This window comes from Arachis ipaensis, chromosome B9 (genome assembly GCF_059453495.1).
Source record: "Arachis ipaensis isolate K30076 ecotype BB chromosome B9, ASM5945349v1, whole genome shotgun sequence".
In the NCBI taxonomy this organism is placed as follows: Eukaryota; Viridiplantae; Streptophyta; class Magnoliopsida; order Fabales; family Fabaceae; genus Arachis; species Arachis ipaensis.
The window spans coordinates 52208637-52214636 of record NC_142444.1 but is presented as its reverse complement, the minus strand read 5'-3'; positions in this window follow the sequence as shown (position 1 = coordinate 52214636).

The following is a 6000-nucleotide window of genomic DNA, read 5'->3' as shown; positions in this document are numbered from 1 at the left end:
GGCCTCCATATTGAGATCCATGGCAATGCCATAGGATCCTCTGTGCTTCTTCTCTAGGAACACACCTACGGATTATTCCATCTTCACATCTCTTAAAGAGATAGGGTTCATCCCACAAGTAGTACTTTGCATCAGTGATTAATTTTTTCTTTTGTTGCCTGTTATACTCCTTGGGTATGAACCTTGCAGCTTTATAGTTTGCAATATCGGCAAACCATGGTGTTTCCTGGATGGCAAATAAATGCTCATCCGGAAAAGTCTCAGAGATCTCAAGAGAGGGGAGGGACGTCCCTTCTACTGGCTCTATCCAGGACAGATGATCAGCCACTTGGTTCTCCGTCCCTTTTTTGTCTCTTATTTCTATATCAAACTCTTGCAGAAGCAACACCCATCTGATGAGCCTGGGTTTTGAATCCTGCTTTGTGAGTAGATATTTAAGAGCAGCATGGTCAGTATACACAATCACTTTTGATCCTACTAAGTATGATCTGAACTTGTCAATGGCATAAACCACTGCAAGTAATTATTTTTCTGTGGTTGTGTAATTTTTCTGGGCATCATTTAAAACGCGACTAGCATAATAAATGACATGCAGAAGCTTGTCATGCCTCTGTCCCAATACTGCACCAATGGCGTGATCACTGGCATCACACATTAGCTCAAATGGTGATGTCCAGTCTGGTGCAGAAATAACTGGTGCTGTGACCAGCTTAGCTTTCAGCGTTTCAAACGCCTGTAGACACTCTGTGTCAAACATAAATGGCGTGTCAGCAGCTAGCAGATTGCTTAGAGGTTTTGCGATTTTTGAAAAATCCTTTATAAACCTCCTATAGAATCCTGCATGCCCCAGAAAGCTTCTGATTGCCTTAATATTGGCAGGTGGTGGTAATTTTTCAATTACCTCTATTTTTGCTTGATCCACCTCTATTCCCTTGTTTGAGATTTTATGCCCAAGGACAATCCCTTCAGTCACCATGAATTGACATTTTTCCCAGTTTAAGACTAGGTTGGTCTCTTGGCATCTCTTCAGGACAAGTTTCAGGTGATCAAGACAGGAGCTGAATGAGTCTCCATATACTGAGAAGTCATCCATGAAGACTTCCAAAAATTTTTCCACCATATCAGAGAAAATAGAGAGCATGCATCTCTGGAAGGTTGCAGGCGCATTACACAGCCCAAATGGCATCCTTCTATAAGCAAACACTCCAGATGGACATGTAAATGCTGTTTTCTCTTGATCTTGGGGATCTACTGCAATCTGGTTATAGCCTGAGTAGCCATCCAAAAAGCAGTAATAATCATGACCTGCCAGTCTTTCTAGCATCTGGTCTATGAATGGTAAAGGAAAATGATCCTTTCTGGTGGCTGTATTGAGCCTTCTGTAGTCAATACACATGCGCCACCCTGTAACTGTTCTTGTAGGAACAAGTTCATTTTTTTCATTATGAATCACTGTCATGCCTCCCTTTTTTGGGACGACTTGGATAGGGCTCACCCAGGGGCTATCAGAAATAGGATAAATAATCCCAGCCTCTAGTAATTTGGTGACCTCTTTCTGCACCACTTCCTTCATGGCTGGATTTAGCCGCCTCTGTGGTTGAACCGCTGGTTTAGCATTATCTTCCAATAAGATTTTGTGCATGCATCTAGCTGGGCTTATGCCCTTAAGGTCACCTATGGACCACCCAAGAGCTGTTTTGTGTGTCCTTAGCACTTGAATAAATGCTTCCTCTTCCTGTGGATTTAAAGCAGAGCTTATGATCACTAGAAAAGTGTCACCTTCTCCAAGAAATACATATTTCAGGGATGGTGGTAATGGTTTGAGCTTGGATTTAGGAGGTTTTTCCTCTTCCAGAGGAAATTTCAGAGGCTCTTTCATCTCCTCTGAATCCTCCAAATCAGGCTGAACATCTTTAAAGATGTCTTCCAACTCTGATTCGAGACTCTCAGCCATGTTGATCTCTTCTACCAAAGAGTCAACAAGATCAACTTTCATGCAGTCTTTTGATGTGTCTGGATGCTGCATGGCTTTGACAGCATTCAACTTAAACTCATCATCATTGACTCTCAGGGTTATTTCCCCTTGTTGGACATCAATGAGAGTTCGTCCAGTTGCTAGGAAGGGTCTTCCTAGAATGAGAGTAGCACTCTTGTGCTCCTCCATTTCCAGCACTACAAAGTCAGTGGGAAAGGCGAATAGCCCAACTCTGACAATCATGTCTTCAATCACGCCTGATGGGTATTTGATGGAGCCATCAGCAAGTTGGAGACATATCCGGGTTGGTTTAACTTCTTCAGTTAAGCCAAGCTTTCTGATAGTGGATGCAGGTATTAGGTTGATGCTTGCCCCAAGATTGCATAAAGCTGTTTTGGTGCAATTACCTTCTAATATGCATGGTATCAGAAAACTCCCAGGGTCTTTAAGCTTTTCAGGAAAGCTTTTTAGAATGACTACACTGCATTCTTCAGTGAGGAGAACTCTTTCTGTTTCTCTCCAATCCTTTTTATGACTCAGGATCTCTTTCATGAACTTGGCATAAGAAGGTATTTGCTCAAGTGCCTCTGTAAATGGAATCTTTATTTCAAGAGTCCTGAGATAATCAGCAAAGCGAGCAAATTGCTTATCCTGCTCCTCTTTCCGGAGTTTTTGAGGATAAGGTATCTTGGCTTTATATTCCTCAACCTTAGTTGCTGTAGGTTTATTGCCTACAGAAGTGGTTGAAGAAGCCTTTTTAGAGGGGTTGTCATCAGCACTTGGGTGTGTCTGATCCCTCACTGGCAATTGAGTGCCAGAGTTAGAAGCTGGAGTGACGTTAGACGCCAACTCCTTGTCTGTTCCTGGCGTCTGAACGCCAGAACGGTGCCCATTTTGGGCGTTCAACGCCAGATCCTGCCCATTTTGGGCGTTCAACGCCAGATCCTTGCTTGTTTCTGGCGTTGAACGCCAGTCCTTGTTTGTTACTGGCGTTGAACGCCAGTCTTGGGCATGGTCTGGGCGTTCAGTACCAGCCTTCCACCAGATTGCTGGCGTTTTAACGCCAGAATTACTTTTCCCTGGGCTCTTACTGTCCTTAGGTGAATTTTGGGTGGTTTGCTCATTCCTTGGCTCTTTGCTGCCTTGAGGTAGGGTATTTAATGTTTTTCCACTTCTTAATTGAACTGCTTGGCATTCTTCTGTTATTTGTCTTGACAGCTGCTGCTTTGTTTGCTTCAATTGTTCTTCCATATTTATATTAGCCATCCTTGTCTCTTGTAGTTTATCCTTGAATTCGGCTAACTGCTTTGTTAGAAAGTCCAATTGCTAATTGAATTCAACAGCTTGTTTTACACGGCTGAGTTCAGCAGTTACTGTTTTAACCTCTTCTTTCATGGAAGGGTCACTGCTTAGGTACAGATGCTGATTCCTGGCAACTGTATCAAGGAGCTCTTGAGCCTCTTCAATTGTCTTTCTCATGTGGATAGATCCACCAGCTGAGTAATCTAGAGACATCTGAGCTCCTTCTGCAAGCCCATAATAGAAGATGTCTAACTGAACCCACTCTAAAAACATTTCAGAGGGGCATTTTCGTAGCATCTCTCTGTATCTCTCCCAGGCATCATAAAGAGATTCCTTATCTCCTTGTTTAAAGCCTTGGATGTCCAGCCTTAGCTGTGTCATCGGTTTTGGGGGAAAGTATTGATTCAGGAATTTTTCTATCAGCTGTTTCCATGTCCTTATGCTGGCCTTAGGTTGGTTATTTAACCACCTCTTAGCTTGATCTTTTACAGCAAATGGAAACAGTAATAGTCTGTAGACATCCTGATCTATTTCCTTATCATGTACTGTGTCAGCAATTTGTAAAAATTGTGCCAGAAACTCTTTAGGTTCTTCCTGTGGAAGACCGGAATACTGGCAACTTTGCTGCACCATGATAATGAGCTGAGGATTCAACTCAAAGCTACTGACTCCAATGGAGGGTATGCAGATACTACTCCCATATGAAGCAGTAGAGGGGTTAGCATATGACCCCAAAGTCCTCCTGGACTGTTCATTTCCACTTAGATCCATAATGGAGAAAGGGAGATGATGTCAAATAAAAAATTTATTTTTATTTATTTATTTATTTATTTAATTCGAAAATGAAATAAATTAAAATAAAATAAACAAAAATGGTTGAAAATTTTCGAAAAAATGAGGAGAGAGAAAGTGGTTAGGAAGTTTTAAAAAGGATATGATGATTTTTGAAAAAGGTTTTAAAATTTAAAAAAAAAATCTGAATTTTTAAAGGTAAATTTCGAAAATTTGCTTTAAAATAGAGAGAAAAGATATTTTTGAATTTAAAGAGGAGAGAAAAAAACAATAAGATGGCACAAGATTTAGGATTTTTAGATCTGATGCTCCTTGTTTTTGAAAATTTTGGAGGGAAAACACCAATGAACACCAAACTTAAAATTTTTTAGAAAACTAAACTAAAATTTTCGAAAACCAAAAGGGAAATCAACAAAAAAACACCAAACTTAAAGTTTGGCACAAAATTTAATATAGAAATTATTATTTTTGAAAAAGATTTTTAAAGAGAGTATACCAAACTGCCACGGACTTAGACCAACGCTCTAGCCAATTGGGCAGTAAATGTAACACTTGTTTTGAAGAAGTATAAAATTTTAACCAAGAACAATAATAAGAGACTCTAAACCAAAAAGAAAAATTTTCCTAATCTAAGCAACAAAATAAACCGTCAGTTGTTCAAACACGAACAATCCCCGGCAACGGCGCCAAAAACTTGGTGCACGAATTGTGAATCACACTTTTCACACTCGTACCACTAACCAGCAAGTGCACTGGGTCGTCCAAGTAATACCTTACGTGAGTAAGGGTCGAATCCCACGGAGATTGTTGGTTTGAAGCAATCTACGGTTATCTTGCAATTCTTAGTCAGGAAGTCAATTATATTTATCAGTTGAATTGCGAATGAACAAGAGAGCATGGGTTAAAAGTTACTTGTTATGCAGTAATGGATAATATGTTGGAGTTTTGGAGATGCTTTGTCTTCAGAATCTCTGCTTTTCTCTGTCCTCTGATTCATTAACGCACGTCCTCCTATGGCAAGCTGTGTGTAGGTGGATCACCGTTGTCAATGGCTACCATCCATCCTTCCAGTGAAAAGGGTCCAGGTGCGCTGTCACCGCACGGCTAATCATCTGCAGGTTCTCAATCGTACCGGAATAGGATTTACTATCCTTTTGCGTCTGTCACTACACCCAGCACTCGCGAGTTTGAAGTTCGTAACAGCCATCCAATCCCAGAATCCTACTCGGAATACCACAGACAAGGTTTAGACTTTCCGGATTCTCATGAATGCCGCCATCAATCTAGCTTATACCACGGAGATTCTGATTAGGGAATCTAAGAGATATTCATTCAATCTGATGTAGAATGGAAGTGATTGTCAGACACACGTTCATGGATTGAGGAAGGTGATAAGTTTCACTAATCATCACCTTCTCCATAGTTAGGCGCGAATGGATATCTTAGATAGGAACACGCATGTTTGAATGAAAAATAGAAATACTTGCATTAATTCATCGAGACACAGCAGAGCTCCTCACCCCCAACAATAGAGTTTAGAGACTCATGCCATCAAAGAGTATAAAGTTTTGATCTAAAAAATGTCATGAGATGCAAAATAAATCTCTAAAAGTTGTTTAAATACTAAACTAGTAACCTAGGTTTACAGAAAATGAGTAAACTATAACAGATAGTGCAGAAATCCACTTTTGGGGCTCACTTGGTGTGTGCTGGGGCTGAGACTAAAGCTTCTCACGTGCCTGGGGCTGTTTTGGGCGTTCAACGCCAGCTTTGGATCCTTTTCTGGCGTTGAACTCCAACTTGCAACTTGTTTCTGGCGCTGGACACCAGAATTGGGCAGAGAGCTGGCATTGAATGCCAGTTTACGTCGTCTATCCTTAAGCAAAGTATGGACTATTATATATTGCTGGAAATCCCTGGATGTCTACTTT